Genomic DNA, 21291 nt, shown 5'->3' on the forward strand with positions numbered 1-21291 from the left:
ATTAGCTTGAACACGGTTGGTAGTACAACAAATAATATTTGTCTTATTAGAGTAAATATAACCCCCAAAAGTATTGTTTATTGCCCTGTGGGAAATAAACCATGTTTGTATCTAACACAGGAATATTATTCTACATTAAAAAAATATATTTTCCTGATTAACATATGGACTCTTGTTATTCAAATGCTTCTTGAACTAGTTTTGCCATCCTGCTATTCCTTCATTAACAATGCAATTAAAAGGATGCCTAGGTGGCTCAGCAGTTGATCATCTGCCTTCCGGCTCAGGGCATGATCCTTGAGTTCTGGGATTGAGTCCCACATCAGGCTCCCTGTGAAGAGCCTGCTTCTCCCTCTGCCTGTGTCTCTGCCTTCCCTCTGTATCTCTCATGAATAAATAAAATATTTTTTTTAAAAACAATGTAATTAAAGATCTTTGACATATTTTGATTTTATATTTGTAAGAGGTAGTCATGCTTTGTAATTTATTGAAAATTATACTTTAAAAACTATTTCCAAACTCACCTGCAGAAAAAGCATTAGCTTTTTTTTTTCTAATCTTATTTAAGCCCATTGACATCCCTTGAAACTATATAACAAGAAGTCTGCTTTGGACACCTGCTGCCAAGGCAGTCTTAGACAGGAGAAATAAGGTGTGCATGGTTTGTAAGTAGGCATGATGATCCTTATTGATTAAGCTGAGAGAAAATTTCAAGCAGCCCCAAAAAAGTCTAAACAGTGAGACAGTTATTCAATTCACATACTCCTCCTATCCCCTAACCACCCCTGACATTAAAATGAAGTACTGCTGTTTAGGAAAATGAAAGTAACATATACATCCTGATTTCAAATATTTAATTAGGTATTTGAACCTTGTTATAGGTACATGTATAGATACATGTGTATATATATATATATATATATATATATATATATATGAACATATATATATATATGAGGGCTTTAAAATTTTTACTTATTTATTTGTTTTATTTATTTATTTATTTATTTATTTATTTATGAGAGAGAGTGTGCAAGCAAGGGGAGGGGCAGAGAAGAGAGGGAGTCTCCAACAGACTCCCTGCTGAGCAGGTAGCCCAAAGCAGAACTAGATCACAGCACCCTGAGATCATGACCTCAGCGGAAATCAAGAGTCTGTTATCTAATCAACTGAGCCACCCAGGCACCCTGAGGTTTTGTTTGTTTTAAATCAAAAGCAGGTTCTTTTTTGTTAAAGGCTACTAAGCAAAGACCAATAATCACAAAAATAAATATTAGAATTACAGGCAGCCACACAACCCAAAGAGAATCATACAATGTTTGGCTACTTACCCAATTCTTTTCATTTGAAAAATTGGGATCATACTGATGATGTTACTAATGTCATCTCCCTTTTTTCACTTAATAATATGTTATGAATATTTTCTTTTGTCATGTCTTCTGCATGATTTTTCATGGCCTTATTGTAGGGAGTACCATGGGCCATTTACAAGTCTTTAACTATGGGCCATTTAGTTTGCTGACCATTCCTAACATTTTCTTTAGTCTAGGTTCCTAGAAGTGAAACACTAAAAGGAAGTGTATTTTTCTTTTTTTTTTTTTAACATGTTGCCAAATAGTCCTCCAAAAATAGTGTACAATTAAGAATACCGCTAACAGGTGCATGAATGTGTGGTTCCTTACCTTCTCCACAATAGTTTTATTTGTGTTTCTATTTTAGTTGCTTATTGGTCCAAAAAATTAATTAATTAATTAATTAATTAATTCGGTCCATTTAATATCTTAGTCAATATGTGGTTAATTTAATAGAGAGATTGGTACCTCATGGTTTTAATTAACATTTAATTACTAGCAAGGTCGGGGATCCCTGGGTGGCTCAGCAGTTTAGCGCCTGCCTTTGGCCCAGGGTGTGATCCTGGAGACCTGGGATCGAGTCCCACATCAGGCTTCCTGCATGGAGCCTGCTTCTCCGTCTGCCTCTCTCTCTCTGTCTCTCTGTCTCTCTCTCTCTCTCTGTATATCATGAATAAATAAAAAATCTTTTAAAAAATAATAATTACTAGTAAGGTCAATACTTTTTCATATTTTTTCACCTCAATTTTCTAGTTGTGTGTTTATTTTTCCATGTGAATTTTAATTCTATAGAGAAGATTTTTTATCTTTTTATTAATATTGCATTAAGTTTAGAAATTAACCTTCAGAAAACTGGTGTGTTTATGATACTGACCTGTTCTATCCAAGAACACTGAACATATTTCCATTTGTTTAAAATCTATTTATGTACCTTTCAGAAGTGTTTTAAAATATCTTTATATAAGCTTTGAACACATATTTTCATTTTTATTCCAAAATGTATTGCCATATTATATAATTATTGTGTATCTGAAGGCTTTTAATTTTTATATGTTGATATTGTATTTTGCTATCATAATGAAACTGTTGTTTCAGTCCGCTGTATCATTGATAAAGTCTCTGAGACTTTCTAGGGATACTATCACATTATCTGCAATCCAGACAGTTTTGCTTCTTTTAAAAATTCTCCCGCTTCTAATTTAGTTCCTTTTATTGTTTGCATTGGCTAAAACCTCCAGTAATATGTGAAATAGTAAAGTAGATATTGGGTATTCTTTCCGGTTCCTCATCTTAACAGAAATGCAGCTAGCACTTCCTCTTTAAGTAAGATGTTGGTTTAGAACTAAGATATAGGGAAGGAGTTAAGATGGTAGAGGAGTAGGGGAACTCTAAGTTTGTCTGGTCCCTTGAGTTCAGCTAGATGGTTATGAAATCATTCTGAACACCTGAGAAATCAATCCTAGATCTGAAAAAAGAAATGCTGCAATTCTACAAGTAGAAAAGCAAGTTTTTGGAAGTTTCTTTTAACAAGCAGACCAAAACACACCCAGGATCTAGTGTTTTGTTTTATTGTGTTTTGTTTTGTTTTGTTTTGTTTTTCCTGTTGTAATTGTTATTGTTGTTTTTATCTTTCTTTCTTTTTTTCTGTCCTGGACAAAATGATGATACAGAGAAATGCACCCCAAAAGAAAGAACAGGAGGTAGTACTCATTGCCAGGCTTTTAATCAATATGGATGAGTAAGATGTTTGAAGTAGAATTTAAACAGTGATTATAAAGATACTATCTGGGCTCGAAAACAATCATAAAAGACACTAGAGAATCCCTTACCATAGAAATAAAAGAACTAAACTTAGGCTGAAATTTAAAATGCTGTTACCAACACAGTCCCAGGTGGAGGCTATAAAAAATTAGGATAAGGGCAGCCCTGGTGGCTCAGTGGTTTAGCGCCGCCTTAAGCCCAGGGCATGATCTTGGAGACCCAGGATCGAGTCCCACGTCAGGCTCCCTGCATGGAGCCTGCTTCTCCCTCTGTCTGTTTCTCTCTCTCTCTCTCTCTCTCTCTCTGTCTCAAATAAATAAATAATCTTAAAAAAAATTAGGATAAACAAAGCAGAAGAGAGTATCAGTGATATAGAAGATAAGATGATGGAAAATAAGGAAGCCGAAAAGAAGAGAGAAAAAACAGGTCAACACCTCGAAATATAATAGTGAAGCTTGCAAATTTCAAAGATAAAGAGAAATTCCTGAAAGCAACTTGTTACAAGAGGTCCTTAACTAACAAAGGTAGACACACAAGATTGATAGCAAACCTGTCCACAGAGACCTGGCAAGCTGGAAAGAGCTGGTATGATATATTCAATATGATAAATGGGAAAAATATGTAGCCAAGAATACTTTATCCAGCAAGGCTGTCATTCAGAATGGAAGAAGAGATAAAGAGTTCCAAACAAATGAAAACTAAAGGAATTTGTGAACAATAAAACACCCTGCAAGAAATATTAAAGAAGATCCTTTGAGTGGAGAGACCAAATGTAACAAAAACCAGAAATGAACAGAGACATACTATAGGAACAGCAACTTTACAGGTAATACAATGGTGCTACATTCATATCTTTTGATAATTACTCTGAATGTAAATGGACTAAATGTCCAATCAAAAGACATAGGGCCTTTTGGGATTAAAAAAACAAGACTCATTGATATGCTGCCTACAAAAGACTCATTTTTAGATCTAAAGACACCTCCAGATTGAAAGTGAGGAGGTGGAGAACTATTTATCATGCTAAAGGACATCAAAAGAAAGCTTGAGTAGTCATCTTTATATCAGACAAACGAGATTTTATTTTATTTTTTTAAAGATTTATTTATTCATGAGAGACAGAGAGGCAGAGACATAGGCAGAGGAGAAGCAGGCTTCCTGTGGTAACCTGATTTGGGATTCAATCCCAGGACCCCAGGATCACAACCTGAGCCAAAGGCAGATGCTCAGCCACTAAGCCACCCAGGTTCCCCAGACAAACTAGATTTTAAACCACAAACTTTAGTAAGAGGTGAAGAAGTACACTATATCATAATAAAATTGTCTATCCAACAAGAAGATCTAAAAATTGTAAATATGTATGTCCCTAACTTGGGAGCAACCAAATATATAAACCAATTAATAACAAAATTAAAGAAACTCATTTATAATACAATAATAGTAGGGGACTTTAACACCCCACTCACAGCAATGGACAGACATCTAAGCAGAAGATTAAGAAGGAAACAAGGACTTTGAATGATACCCTGGACCAAATGGACTTAAAGATGTATATAGAGCTTTCCATCCTCAGCAGCAGATTATACTTTCTTCTTGAGTGCACATGGAACATTCTCCAGAATAGATCAAATACTGGGTCACAAGTCAGGTCTCAACTGATACAGAAAGATTAAGATCATACCATGTATATTTTCAGACCACAATGCTATAAAATTTGAAGTTAATCACTAGAAAAAATTTGGAAGGACCACAAATACATGGAGGCTAAAGAACATTCTATTGAAGAATGAATGGGTTAACCAGGAAGTTAAAGAAGAATTGTATCTTTTTTTTAAGATTTTACTTATTTATTCATAGAGACACATGGGGGAGGGGGGTATGGGCAGGGCAGAGACACAGGCTGAGGGAGAAGCAGGCTCCATGCAGGGAGCTGGACATGGGACTCAATCCCAGGTCTCCAGGATCACACCCCGGGCTGCAGGCGGTGCTAAACTGATGCACCACAGGGGCTGCCCTAAAGAAGAATTTTTTAAAAATACATGGAAGCAAATGAAAATGAAAACACGATGTTTCAAAACCTTTGGGATGCACCAAAGGTTGTCCTAAGAGAAAAGTATGTAGCAATACAGGCCTTATTCATCGCCTCTCGGCCTTTTGGCTAAGATCAAGTGTAATACAGGCCTTATTCAAGAAACAAGGAAACTCAAATACACAACCTAACCTTACACCTAAAGGATCTGGAAAAGAACAGCAAATAAAACCTAAATCTAGCAGAAGAGAAATAATAAAGATTAGAGTAGAAATAAATGATATAGAAGTAAACAAAAAACACAGGAGAACAGATCAAGAAAAGTATGGCTGGTTCTTTGAAAAAATTAATAAGATTAATAAACTCCTAGCCAGACTTACCAAAAAGAAAAGAGAAAGGACCCAAATAAATAAAATCATGAATGAAAGAGGAAATATCACAACCAACACTGAAGAAATATAATCATAAGAGAATATTATGAGCAATTATATGCCAACAAATTAGGCAATCTGGAAGAAATGGATAAATTCCTAGAAATATGTAAACTACCAAAACTGATATAGGAAGAAATAGAAAACCTGAACAGACCAACAAAGAAATTGAATCAGTAATAAAAAGAATCTCCCAATGGGAATGCCTGGGTGGCTCAGTGGTTGAGCATTTGCCTTTGGCTCAGGGTGTGATCCCAGAGTCCTGGAATCGAATCCTGCATCAGGCTTTCTGCATGGAGCCTGCTTCTCCTTCTTCTTCCTATGTCTCTGTCTCTCTGTGTGTGTCTCTCATGAATAAATAAATAAAATATTTTTTAAAAAATCTCCTAATGAACAAGAGTCCAGGGCCAGGTGGCTTCCCAGGGGAATTCTACCAAACATTTATTTTTTTTCTACCAAACATTTAAAGAAGAATTAATACCTATTCTTCTGAAACTGTTCCAACAAATAGAAATGGAAGGACAACTTCCAAACTCATCCCATGAGGCCAGGATTACTTTCATTCCAAAACCAAAGACCCCACTAAAAAGGAGAATTATAGACCAATATCCCTGATGAGTATGGATGCAAAAATTCTCACCAAGACACTAGCTAATAGGATCAGACAGTACATTTAAAGGATTATTCACTGTGACCAAGTGGGATTTATTCCTGGGCTGCAAAGGTGGCTCAACATCTACAAATCAATGTGATACACCACATTAATTAAAGGACAAGAACCCTATGATCCTCTAAATCGATGCAGAAAAAGCATTTGACAAAATACAGCATCCTTTCTTGATTAAAACTGTCTGCAGTGTAAGTATAGAGAGAACATGCCTCAATATCATAAAAGTCATGTATGAAAAACCCACAGTGAATATAATTCTCAATGGGGAAAAACTGAGAGCTTTTCCCCTAAGGTCAGGAGCACAGCAGGGTTGTCCACTCTCACCACTGTTGTTCAACATAGTACTAGGCATCCTAGCCTCAGCAATCAGACAACAAAAAGAAATAAAAGGCATCTGAGTCAGCAAAGAAGAAGTCAAACTCTCACTCTTCACAGATGACATGATAGTCTATGTAGAAAATCCAAAAAACTACCAAAAATCGCTAGAACTGATACAGAAATTAAGCAAAGTTGCAATAAAATAAATAAAGTCAATACACAGAAGTCAGTTACATTTCTATACACTAATAACAAAGCAGAAAAAATAGAAATCAAGGAATTGATCCTATTTATAATTGCACCAAAACCCATAAGATACCTAGGAATAAACCTAACCAAAGAAGTAAAGGAATTGTGCTCTGAAAACTATAGAACACTTATGAAAGAAATTGAGGAAGACACAAAGAAATAGAAAAAAAATTCCATGCTCATGGATTGGAAGAACAAATATTGTTAAAATGTCTATGCTACCCAAAGCAATCTACACATTCAGTGCAATCCCTATCATATTAAATACCATCAACATTCTACATAGAGCTGGAACAAACAATCCATAAAATTTGTATGGAAGCACAAAAGACCCTGAATAGCCAAAGGAATATTGAAAAAGTAAACCAAAGCTGGAGTCATCACAATTCTGAACCTCAAGCTGTATTACGAAGCTGTAATCATCAAGTCAATATGGTACTGGCACAAAAACAGACACATAGACCAATGGAACAGAATAGAAAACCCAGAAATGGACCCTCAAATCTATGGTCAACTGATCTTCAACAAAGCAGGAAAGAATATCCAACAGAAAAAAAGACAGTCTCTCTTCAACAAATGGTGTTGGGGAAATTGCACTGCCACATGCAGAAGAATGAAACTAGACATACCATAGACAAAAATAAACTCAAATTGTATGAAAGACCTAAATGTGAGACAGGAACTCATCAAAATTCTAAAGGAAAATGCAGGCAGCAACCTCTTCGACCTCTTCTATAGCAACTTCTTGTTAGACACATCTCCAAAGGCAAGGGAAAGAAAAGCAAAAATGAAGTATTGGGACTTCATCAAGATAAAAACGCTTTTACATAGCAAGGGAAATAGTCAACAAAACTAAAAGACAACCTACAGAATGGGGGAAGATATTTGCAAATGACTTATCAGATAAAGGACTGGTATTCAAAATCTTTAAAGAACTTATCAAATTCAACACCCAAAAAACAAAAGATCCAGTCAAGAAATGCTCAGGAGACACGAGCTGACATTTCTTCCAAGAAGGCATACGAATGGCCAATGGACATATGAAAAAATGCTCAACATCACTTGGCATCAGGGAAATACAAATCAAAACCACAATGAGACACCGCCTCACACTGGTCAGAATGGCTAAAATGAACAATTCAGGAAACAATAGATGTTGGTGAGGATAATGGAAAAAGGAGAACCCTCTTACACTGTTGGTGGGAATGCTAACTGGTGCAGCCACTCTGGAAAACAGTATAGAGGTTCTTCAAAAAGTTGAAAATAGAGCTGCCCCACAACCCAGCAATTGCTCTACCCGGTATTTATCCAAAGGATAGAAATACAATGATTCAAAGGGGCATATACACCCCAATGTTTATAGCAGCAATGTCAACAACAGCCAAATTGTGGAAAGAGCTAAGATGTCCACCTACAGATGAATGGATAAAGAAGATGTGGTGTATATATGCAATGGAATATTACTTAACCATCAAAAAGAATGAAATCTTGCCATTTGCAATGACATGCATGGAACTATAGGTTTATTATTTTATTATGCTAAATAAAATCAGTCAGAGAAAAACACCATATAATTTCACTCATGTGGAATTTCAGAAACAAAATAGATGAACATAGGTGAAGGGAAGGTACAGAGAGGGAGGCAAACCATAAGAGATTTTTAACTATTGGAAACAAACTGAGGGTTGCTGGAGGGGAGGTGGGTGAGGGGATGGGGTAATTGGGTGATGAGCATTAAGGAGGGCAGTTGATATCATGAGCACTGGATGTTATATGCAACTGATGAATTGCTAAATCCTACCCCTGAAACTAATAATACAGTATATGTTACCTAAATTGAATTTAAATAAAAGATTTTTTAAAAGAACTGATATATATAATCACATTGAGAAAGTATCCATCAGGGGATCCCTGGGTGGCTCAGCGGTTTAGCGCCTGCCTTTGGCCCAGGGTGCAATCCTGGAGTCCCAGGATCGAGTCCCACGTCAGGCTCCCGGCAAGGAGCCTGCTTCTCCCTCCTCCTGTGTCTCTGCCCCTCTCTCTCTATGTCTATCATAAATAAATAAATCTTTAAAAAAAAGAGAGAGAAATTATCCATCAATTTCTAGTATTCCGATGTTTTTAAAAAAGACGAATAAGAATTTAATTTTGTCAATAATCTTTCTTTTTTTTTTTAATCTTTCTGATTTAATGGATATTATGGTACTTTTCTTTTTAAATCTATTAAAATGGGGGACACCTGGGTGGCTCAGCGGTTGAGCATTTGCCTTTGGCTCAGGGCGTGATCCCGGGGCCCTGGGTCCATCGATCTCCCTGCACGGAGCCTGCTTCTCCCTCTGCCTATGTCTCTGCCTTCTCTCTGTGTCTCTCATGAATAAAGAAAATCTTTAAAAATAAATAAATAAATCGGTTAATATGGTATTTCCATATTATAGGTTTCCAAATATTGAATCAACGTTGCATTTCAGGATTTAATTGAACTTAGAAATGAAGCGTGCACTATTTTCTTAACATGATATTAGATTCTGTTTACCAGTATTGTATTTAGTATCTGTTATGGGCTGCATTGTGTCCCCCGAAAATTCATATGTTGAAGTTCTAATTCCCAGTAACTGAGAATGTGACTATATTTGGAGATAGGATCTTTAAATAGGTAATTATTTTAAAATGAAGTTTTTATAGTGGATCCTAATCCAATATGACTGACTGCTGTCCTCAAGAGAAGAGAAGATCTGGAAACTGGCACACATACAGAGAAAAGACCAAATGACAACACAGGGAGAAGATGGCTATCTGCAAACCAAGTAGAGAGGATTCAAAAGAAACCAAATTTGCCAACATCTTGATCTTGGACATCTAACCTCCAGAACTGTGAGAAAATCAATTTCTGTTGTTTAAGCCCCCCTGTCTGTGGTATTTCTTTTGGCAGCCCTAGCAAACTAATATAATATCTTAGCCTAGGTAATCATAAGTAACATTGGTCAGAAATTGTTTTTGTATTATTTTTAACAGCAATAGGTATCAACATTACACTGGTGCTACAAAAGGAACTTAAAAGTTTTTCTTTATTTTCTATGCTATGAAAAAAGTTATGAAAAATTATGACTATTTGCTCTTTAAAGTTTTGGCAGAATTTCTCTGTGAAATCATATGAACCTGCTGCCTTTTTGTGAGCGATTTCCTTGATAATTTTCCCTATTTCTCCTATGGAGTTGTACTGTTGGTCTATCTCCAGAAAATTCTAGTGAAGAGCAGTCTCCCATAGAATTATCTATTTCATTGGTGTTTTCAACTTTATGTGCATAGTGGTCCACAAAACAGTCCCATGGTTTTATAAATTTCTTCTCAATAGGTGTTTCCCCTTTGTCATTTCTTATTTTGTATATTTTATGGCTTTCTCCTTTTTTTCCCTACTAGGTTAGTTGTTTGAATACTTTATTGATTTAAAAAGACAGTGTTTTAAAGTTAATTATATCTATTTACATATCATCAATATCTGCTTTTATTTTTTATTTCCTTCTTGTGTTTTTTTTTGTTTTGTTTTGTTTCATTGTGTTATGTTTTTGTTTTGCTGTACCTTTTAGGTTCCTAGCTTCTGAGTTGAATATTTAATTCACTATTTTTTTTTTACTTCTATTGATACAGATTTAAGGCCATTGATTTTTCTTCTGATAACTGCTTTAAAATAAACCCAATAGATTCATACATAGTTTTTTAAAAAGATATTATTTATTTGACATGGAGAGAGTGCAAGAATGCACAATTAGGGGGAGCAGCAGAGGGAGAGGGAGAAGCTGGCTCTCTGCTGAGCAAGGATCCCAGTGCAAGGATCAATCCTGCAGACCCTGGGACCATGACCTGAGCCAAAGGCAGACGCTTAACCCACTGAGCCACCCAGGCATCCCAGATACATAGTGTTTTAATTAACTAATTAGATTCTGTAATTTTTCTTTATAACTTCCCTTTTATTCAAGTGTTATTTAATGAAAAGAAGTTTTAAAAAAAATTTATGAAAGCTTCCTTTTATCATCTGACTTTATTAATTCTGAATTTTATTGCATTGTAATCATCATAGTGTGTAATGATTCTGTTTAATGGAACTTATGCTTTTTTGCAACATAATATATAATCATATTTTGTGAATACTACACAGGCACTTGAGAAAGACTGTTATTAGAATGTGAAGTTCAATTTATAGCCATATGATCTATCTTACTGATTTTGTTGTTTCAATTTTCTATATCTTTTTTCAATTTTAGTCCATCTTGACCTTTTTTCTATGCAGATTGATATGTGCAGGTGTGCTATCATTAGTGTGCTAATGTTTTTCCTGGCATTTCCAGTTCTTTTTTGCCTTCTAAGAGTGGCTACTGTTATCATTGCTAATTCTGGCTTTTATGTTAAAATATGTGCTTCTTGGGGCCCCTGGGTAGTAGCTCAGTCAGTTGAGCTTCTGACTCTTGGTTTCAGCTCAGGTCATGATCTCAGGGTTGTGAGATTGGGCCCTAGGACAGCCTCCCTGCTGCGCTTGGAAAAAAAAAAAAAATATATATATATATATATATATGTTTAGTTTCATGTTTAGTGCTTCTTCATGTTTAGTGCTTTTTTTTTGGCTTGAATTCTACTTTGCTATCAAGATCACAGAACTTGCTTTTGTTGGCTTCCATTTTTCCATCACTTTGTTTTCCATCATTCTTTTATATAAAGAATTCAATTGATCTTCTTTTATTAGACACATTAGAAACCTGTTTCATAGATTAACTAAATCCATTCACATTTATTTATTCAATTTGTGTTAAAATTGCCTTGTGTATAAATAATTGATATGTTCCTCTACATGATGCGTTTTCTTTGCTCTTTTATTTTTAAATTTTATTTTAATATTTAGGAAACTTTGTATTTTTATTCTAGAGCTTACTTTTGGAATTCTCTCTTTTCTGATGCTAACTCCTTTGCTACTTTCCTGATTTGTCCATTTGTATTCATATTCACGGATTCCCATCTGTTGTCTAGACAGTGAGTTCATTTTGCTTTTGCTTTCTCTTTTCCTTCTCCTTCTATTTTAGTGGCTTAAATTTTTATCTAGAACATATCACATGTATATATTGCTATTTTATCTTCTTTCCCAATTTTGTTTTGGTTATTTATTTATTTATTATTATTATTTTTTAATAGACTCCACGTCCAATGTGGCACTTGGACTCACAACCCAGAGATCAAGAGTCATATGCTCTACCAGCTAAGACAGTGAGACACCCCCTTGGTCTTAGATTTAAATTAATTACTATTATATACTCATCATCATCTTTTTGCTAAAGATTTCTCAGTCATTTTTTCTTTGAGGGTCATCCTCTCATAGAATCCTCAAGAAAGACTCATAAATTCCATATTTCCCAAGCTTTTCTATGTTCAAAACTATTTTTCTATAGTTTTGATACCTAAAGGACAATGTAGTAAGTTGAATAATATCCTGCAAAAAGAGATGCTCAAGTCCTAACTCCACATACCCTTGAATATCAACCTAATTATAAAGGGGATCTTTGCAGATATAATTAAGGATCTTGGGATAATACTAAGCTGGATTTCAGGTAGGCCCTCAATCTAATGAGTAGTAACCTTATAGAGGAAAGAAAGTGAAATTTTAAACACAGAGGCACGTAATGGAATGCCATGTGAAGAAACAGATAAAGATTGGAGTTACACAGCCTCAAGGCAAGGAATGCCAGAATTGCCAGCAGCTACCAGCAGCTAGGAGACAAGCATGGAACAGATTATCTCTCAGAGCCACCAGAAGAAACCAGTGCTGCCAATACCTTGATTTCAGATTTCTGGCCTCAGAACTCTGAACTGATACATGTCTATTTGTTTTAAGCCACCAAGTTTCTGGTAATTCATAATGATAGCCCTAGGAATCCTAGGCAACACTGACAGCTTAGTTTGGTTATAAAATCTTTAGTTCATGTTTTCTTTCTTCAAGTTTCTCTTTTCAAAAAATGCTGCTCCATAATTGCCTTACTTTGCATGTTACCTTTGAAAAGTCTGAAGGCTGAAAGCTGCCTAATTCTCTTGCCCTTGCAAGTCATTTGATCCTTTTGCCTGGAATCTTGGAGAATTTTTTAATCTTTAAAGCTTAGTCATTTTGCTATCATATGTCTCAGAATTGATCTTTGTCAATTTTCTCAAGTATTTGCAGGCTCTTTAAATAGTAGATTCAGATTATTTTTATTTTTGGAAAGTTTTCTGAGATTATAAATTTATCTGTTGTTGTTTTAAAGTAGGCTCTAAACTGAGTGTGGAACCAACACAGGGCTTGCACTTATGAACATGACATCAAGCCCTGAGCTGATATCAGGAGTCAGACATTTAACCGACTGAGCCACCCAGGTACCCTAGATTATAGGTTTTAATATTAGTTCTGGTCTATTGTTTTGATTTGCTTCTCCATTATAAGAATTTTGGACCTTCTTTACTCATATTCCATTTCAGCCATCTAATCTTATTTTGAATGTTTTCCTGCGTCTTTTTTTTTTTTTTTTTTTTTTTTAAGATTTCACTTATTTATTTATGAGAGACACAGAGAGAGAGAGAAGCAGAGACACAGGCAGAGGGAGGAGCAGGCTCCATGGAGGGAGTCGGTCGTGGGACTCATCCCAGGATTCCAGGATTAGGCCCTGGACTGAAAGCGGCGCTAAACCGCTGAGCCACCGGTGCTGCCCTTCCTGAGTCTTTTGAATGCGACTTATTAAGTTTTTTATTTGAAACTGTTTTCCCTCTGGCATTTAGCCATTTAGTCTTCAACTCTGAGATGATTTTTCATTTTCTTCCTTTTCCTTCGATTTTTCATTTTCTTCCTTTTCCTTGAGTCCAATCAACACATTTCTTCTCTTCCTAATTTTGCCTATTTTGTTCTTAGTTTAATTTCTGATTCAAGGCGTTTTTCATATCCCAAATGCTTGTCTGAAAATATTCAATTTAATTTTGTGTATGGCATCGCAGTTTTCTTCTGCTTTCTGTCATTTTTGGGGAAATAATTTTTTTAAAGGTTTTATTTATTTATTCATGAGAGACACTGAGAAATTGGCAGAGAGGGACATAGGCAGAAGGAAAAGTAGTCTCTCAATAGGGAGCCCAATGCAAGACTTGATCCCAGGTCCCTGGGATCATGACCTGAGCTGAAGGCAGATGTTCAACAACTGAGCCACCCAGGCGTCCCTTGGATAAATAATTTTTAAAAAATATTTTATTTATTTATTCATGAGAGACACATAGAGAGAGAAAGGCAGAGACACAGGCAGAGGGAGAAGCAGACTCCATGCAGGGAGCCTGATGGGGGACTTGATCCAGGGGCTCCAGCATTACGCCCTGAGCTGAAGGCAGGAGCTAAACTGCTGAGCCACCCAGGGATCCCCTGGAGAAATAATTTTTATCAGCGGAAATGCTTTTATCTTCCTTTTCTGTTTTCTATAGTTTTGTGTTGATGAAAAGTCTATGCATACTATGAGTAGAGTTGGCAATTGGGGGGTTGGTTTACAAAATGGCTGATTTGAGGGTGCTCTCCTTTGTCAGGGTAGTAAAACACAATTTATTTAGTGGATGCCTCTCTGAAGGGAGGAGAAAGGGATTGTGATTGTTGATTTTGGTTCTTACAGAATTCTAAATTTCCCCTTTTTCTTCTTTTTCTCTGTACCACCAACTCTCCATAGCGTACCCTTCCCTTTTATTAAAACTTTCTTCCCACTTTCCCTTTTCAGTTTTTGAGGCAATGACCTTGAGTCCTGCTTATTTTTAAGTTATTTCCTTGTGGTCAGTGTTTTGATCCATGCCTCCCATAGTTTCATTTTTAAGTTTTCATTCTCTCACGACTTTAGGTCAATTTTGGACTCCTTGTCCCTCTCTTCTTGTTTCATGTTTTTTTTTGTTTTTGTTTTTTTCTAAAATCTTCCTGACCTCAGTTCTGTTCAAAGCCTCATGACAGAGCTAGACAATAGTTCTGATAAAAAATGGTGTTTGGGGGATCCCTGGGTGGTGCAGCGGTTTAGCGCCTGCCTTTGGCCCAGGGAGCGATCCTGGAGACCCGGAATCGAATCCCATGTCGGGCTCCCGGTACATGGAGCCTGCTCTGCCTATGTCTCTGCCTCTTTCTCTCTCTCTCTGTGTGACTATCATAAATAAAATTTTTTTTAAAAAATTGGTGCTTGGGGATCCCTGGGTGGCTCAGCAGTTTAGCGCCTGCCTTTGGCCCAGGGTGTGATCCTGAAGACCCCGGATGGAGTCCCACGTTGGGCTCCCTGCGTGGAGCCTGCTTTTCCCTCTGCCTGGGTTTCTGCCTCTCTCTCTCTCTCTCTCTCTGTCTCTCCATGTGTGTGTCTCATGAATAAATAAATAAAATCTTTTTTAAAAAATTGCTTAACATAGAACCTGGTACATATCATGTATTAGTACTTGGTATACACATCCAGGAAAATATCTCTTCATTTTACTTGAATCTTATTTCCACCTCAGTACTGCTTTGTTATTATATTCACATCTGTCTTGTACATTCCTTTTACTTTGATTACTAGGTGTTTTACTTTTTTTTTTAAGTAGGCTTTACACCCTGGGTGGATCCCCAGTGCAGGGCTTGAATTCATGACCCTGAGATCAAGACCTGGGCTGAGATCAAGAGTCAGATGCTTAATCAACTGAGCCACCCAGGCACCCCAAGGTATTTTACATTTATATTGCAATTATTAATGCCATTTTTTGGCAGTGTATGCTCAACTTTCATTCACAGGAAAACTTATCTTGTCAATTCTGGATTCAACTACCTCATAGAATTCTCTTATTGCTTCATTATTTTTTCACTTAACTCTCTTTGTTTTTTTAGGTAAATAATACAATTTACACGTAATGATAATTTCATCTTTCTTTTGTTGATAACTACATCTCATTTATTTTTGTCTCTTCCATCAGCTAGGACCTCCAGCACCATGTTTAACGGTGGCAGTGATGACGGTGTCTTCGTCTTATTTCTCTCACTAGAGAAAAATTCACTAGTAAGTATGATGTTGGCTGACGGCTTGATCTAGATGCTCTTTCTCAGGGAACTGATAGTGCAATGTGACAGCTCTATTCTTACCATGTTAGTTTAGTAATTATATGTTTTTTTAAAAATATTCTGTTGGATATGATTTGCTGTTGTTTTATTAAGGACTTGTATGTTGATATTTTTCTATGTTTTGCTTTTGGTGGCTATCTTTGTTAGATTTAAATGTTAGGGGTCATGAATCTCATAAAATAGACTGAGAAATCTATCTTTTCTTATGCTTTGGGGTAGTTTATATACCATGGAAATTTTTCTTTAAAAATTTGAAAGAGGCCTTAACACAGGGTGTGTAAAATTAAGAAAAAAAATCACAAATAAATAAAAATATGAAAGAACCTATCAAGCATATTTTTCAGGTAATCCTTTGGTATGTTTAAATTTTTCTTCTTTTTTCTACATAGAAGGATATCTTTTATTGTTTTCTTAATTTCAATCAATAATTTTAACATATTTTTGAATAAGTGAAAGACCCAAAATTTAGAAAAGGACACATACCCTAATACCCTAGTCATTCACTTCTCTCTACAGAAAACCACTGTTCCTTGTATATCCTTGCAAAGATACTTTGTTAATATATGAATGTAAGCGTGAGTATATACATATATTTGTTTTTATTTTTTACACAAACATAGCATACTATGTTTTTTCATTGGACTTCTGCACCTTGCTTTTTTCATTGGACTTCTTAGGGTATGGTTCCAAACTGGCACATGTAGAACTGCCTCATCCTTTCTAATATTTTTAATTTTTATTTATTTATGATAGTCACAGAGAGAGAGAGAGAGGCAGAGACACAGGCAGAGGGAGAAGCAGGCTCCATGCACCGGGAGCCCGATGTGGGATTCGATCCCGGGTCTCCAGGATCGCACCCTGGGCCAAAGGCAGGCGCCAAACCGCTGCGCCACCCAGGGATCCCTGCCTCATCCTTTCTAAAAGTTGCATGGTCTTCCATTGCCTGGATATATCCCCAATCTATTTAAATAATGCCCTAATACTAGCCTGTAGTTTCCAGTCTTTTGCTATTGTAAACAATACTGTAATGAGTATCTTTGTATGTATTTATCATCCCACACATGTGGGAGTATGTATACACTTTAAATTCCTAGAAGTGGCACACCTATTAGAATAACTAAAATCCCCAAATACTGACAACATCAAATGCTGGCAAGGATGTGAAGCAACAGATGCTCTCATTCATTGCTTGTGGGAAGGCAAAAACAATACAGCCACTTTGGAAGACAGTTTGGCAGTTTCTTACAACCCTAAACATACAATCCAGCAATCTCTCCCCTTTGTGTTTACCAAGAAGAGTTGAAAACTTATGTTCATATGGAAACTTGAATGTGGATGTTTATAGAAGCTTTATTTGTAATTGCCAAAACTTGGAAGCAACCAAGATTTCCTTCTGTAGGTGAATGGATAAACTGTGGTACAGACAAGGAAATATTATTTAGGGCTGAACAGAAATGAGCTATCAAGCCATGGAATGACATAAAAGAAACTTAAATTCCTATTACTAAATGAAAGAAGCCAATCTGAAAGGCTACATGCTATATATATATATGACAGTATATATTCTGGAAAAGGCAAAACTTTGGAGACAGTAAAAAGATTAGTGCTTCCCCATGGCCAGGGGGAAGTAGGGATGAGGATTTTTAGGGCAGTGAAACTATTCTGTATGATGCTATAATGATAGATACATGTCATTATACATTTGTCCAAATGTATAAAACCCAGAGTGAACCCTAATGGAGGGAGTTGGGGTGATAATGATGTATCAGTGTACACACATCAATTTAACAAGTGTACCCCTCTGGTAGGGAATGTTGATAGTGGGTGGGGCTGTGTTTGTGTTAAGGCACAGGGTACATGGGAAATTTCTGTACTTTCTTTTCAATTTTATTGTGAACCTAAAACTGCTCTAAAAAATAAAGTCTTTGGGCAGCCCAGGTGGCTCAGTGGTTTAGTGCCACCTTCAGCCCAGGGTGTGATCCTGGGGTCCTGGGATCGAGTCCCACGTTGGGCTCCCTGCATGGAGCCTGCTTCTCCCTCTGCCTGTGTCTCTGCCTCTCTCTGTGTGTCTCTCATGAATGAATAAATAAAATCTTAAAAAAAAAATAAAGTCTTTTGAAAATTCTAGAGGTGACATTGCAGGATTAAAGGATATATTTAAAACTGTAATAGCTGTAACCAGTGCTTTTCATAAAAACTGTAGCAGTTGACATTCTTCTCAACATTCTTCTCATTCTCTTGTCCATGTTTACATCTCACTCTTATCAAGACAGTGTAATAAAACTTTTTGATTTTTATTAAAATGATTGAGGAAAAACGTATCTGCTTGACATTTTAGTTTTTATACCTTCTGTCATAAATTACATAGAACATCTTTTCTTTCTTTTAGTAAATTTGTATCATTTGAATTTCCTTTTGGGTGAAATGCCTGTTCATTTTCTTTGCATATTTTTCTATTAGTTCTGCACATACTTTTATTTATTTTTTTAAAGATTTTATTTATTTATTCATGAGAGACACAGAGAGAGATAGGCAGAGACAGAGGCAGAGGGAGAAGCAGGCTCCATGCAGGGAGCCCGATGTGGGACTAGATCACGGGACTACAGGATCACGCCCTGAACCGGAGGCCGACTCTCCACCATTGAGCCACCCAGGTATCCCCTGCACATACTTTTATAGTTAGAAATTCAAATCGGAATGGGAATGATGATGCTGAAATCTCATATTTTGATTTGAAAATTATAGTTACCATATACCTTGCAGTCAGCCTCCCATCTTTTTTTTCCCCCTTTATATTTATTTTTCTAAGTAGGCTCTACACTGGGTTTACCACCCTGAGATCAAGACAAGGGCTGAGATCAAGAGTTGATCCTTAACTGACTGAGCCACCCAGGTACCCCAGGCTTGCATCTTTAAGCATGAGGTGAAACTAGCACAGAATGAGAAAAGTGATAGGATATGGGTAATTTTTCTCTACATCTGGGTCCAAGCTCAGACTCTTTAAACATAAGAGAATACACTGTCCCTAAATATTATAAAAATCATAGAATCAGGCTCACTGTCTGGCTTCATTCTTGCTATTTTTGTGTAGTAGTCATGAGCTTCATTTCAACAGATCATGCAAGCTTCTTTGTAGCCTGAAATCTAGACCAGCTATGAAACATACTCCTGGTAAAATAAAGTTAAGCGTTGTAGCAGATAAGACCTGCAAACTGTTTAGAGTAGCCTGAATAACTCAATTGCTTATTTGGCTAAATATGAGTTAAATGGACAAATGCTGAGCATCTATTGTAGTATTATATAAGACACTGATGTTAGGCCTATGTAGTACTTTCCAGAGCTGCCTTAATAAAATACCACAAACTGTGTGACTTAAAATAAATTTATTGTTTCATGGTTCTGGAGGCTGAAATCAGGGTGTTGGCAGAGCATGGTCCCTCTGAAACCTATAGCGAAATCCTTCCTTACACCTTGGCAGCCTCTGGGGATTAGCTGGCTGTCTTTGACATTCCTTGGCTTGCAGCTCCCTAACTCCTATCTTTGCCTTGGTTTTCATACAGCATTTCCCTCTTTGTGTTTTTGTCTTCACATGGCCATCTTCTCATAAAGACACCCTATTCCTACTCCAATATGGCTTCATCTTAACTCAATTAACTATGCCTGCAACCCTCTTATTTCCAAATAAGGTCACATTCTGAGATACCGAGGGGGTTAGGATTTCAACATATCTTTTTTGGAGGGACACACTTCAACCCATAACAACCTTTCTCTAGAATCTTTGGGGAGAAGTGAGGGAGAATGTAAAAGCCAAAGATGCTGACACTTATATACATTGCATTAAGCCCGCCTGAGTCCAGTTACTGAGATAAAGTTACAGCCTCAGCATTCACCGGAAGCACGCAGTGCAGAGGAGTTACCAAAAAACCTCAATCAATTCAGACTTCAGAGGAATTTACAAATCCAGCCCTATATGCATTCCACCCCCTTCCTGGTTCATGCTTCACTGAACTGCATGCTCTACCTTCAGCCTGTCACTCCTGTCCTTGATTGGAGGAATTACAAGCTTGAGTTAAGAGAAAAAGAAATGTACTAAGAAAGGTCAAATGAGGGTTTAGCGCTGCCTTCGGCCTGGGCTATGATCCTGGAGACCCGGGATCGAGTCCCATGTCGGGCTCCCTGCACGGAGCCTGCTTCTCCCTCTGCCTGTGTCTCTGCCTCTCTCTCTTTGCGTGTGTCTCTCATGAATAAATAAAATCTTTAAAAAAAGAAAAGAGGTCAAATGACAACCCCCACCCTCATCAGATTATAGGCTTCACACCAGGAAGATTCTTGTTTGCTTCTTGTGCTACTATGCTTCATGGACCCCCTCCTGCTGTCCACATGAGCACCCTTATCACCCTCTGAAGGAGAGGAATCCACGGATGGAACTCTTCTTGAAGTGATCCCAACTGCTCTCAAGTTTCAGTCAAAAGACATCCTTTTTGAATTCAACACCTGTTGGCCACTAAACCTATTTAGAGTCTATTCACGGAGGGCCAGATTTTACTGCATGGTTCAATCACACTTCCACGAAGAGCCCTTTCTGTCTGTCAGTGGGCAGGATTTGGACTTTTGTTTTTTCTTGCTTTTCCATAGTATTTATACTATTAATCCACTCACATCTAAGGGTTTGAGTCTTACTTTCCCAAATACAGTTCAGAGTAATTCTTGCCTTTTTCAGTGGCCAAAGAAATTCTAAAAAAGCAACAAGAAGCTATCCTTATATTAAGTGGGAAGAAGTCATAGTCATGCAAAGTAATAAATAAAATATATACATGTGCAAAACATATGTTTATTGTTTTGCACCATAACCTTCTCATAGGAATGAATATATATATTGAATATGTATATACACATATTTTTAGAGTAGCTTCCCCCCCCTTTTTTTTTATTTTGGTGTGATGACTGTGTAAGTAAGTCCTTCTGCCAATATTTATTCCCTACTCCATTCTCCCATTGTATATATTTTTAAAGAGCCGGGGACATTTTCTTTTGCATCTACAGTAGTAAATAATCCTTGCCTTGTCTGTAATATGATGGCTGGGCAGGATTTTTTTTTTTTTTATCATTACATTTTTGTCAAGGTTAATTGTTATCCTATTACCTGCCTGATTTTTAGAAATTCAAAAAACCAACAGTTGTTTTGTTTTGTTTTTGAAATCAACTACACTTGAGTTATTTTTCTGTAGACATCAGACACCAGAAAGTGCTTGCTGACAAAGCCTGGTTGACAACACTCTGGGGAAGGCAGAAAGCAAAGGACCCAGCCCTTTCCCCAGCCCTTGGAGCAGCAACTGTTTTCTGGAAAATGGGAAAAAGAAAGTAAGAGGAAAGTTAGATTT

General features: G+C 36.7%; 1 long non-coding RNA gene across 2 annotated transcripts in view; it reads right to left on the reverse strand.

Annotated features, from left to right (window-relative positions):
* LOC102152610 overlaps nucleotides 1–21291 on the reverse strand; it is a 39105-nt gene that overhangs the window by 16409 nt on the left and 1405 nt on the right. The gene's annotated exons all lie outside the window — the stretch shown is intronic.

This window comes from Canis lupus, chromosome 4, assembly GCF_011100685.1.
Source record: "Canis lupus familiaris isolate Mischka breed German Shepherd chromosome 4, alternate assembly UU_Cfam_GSD_1.0, whole genome shotgun sequence".
NCBI classification, from domain to species: domain Eukaryota; kingdom Metazoa; phylum Chordata; class Mammalia; order Carnivora; family Canidae; genus Canis; species Canis lupus.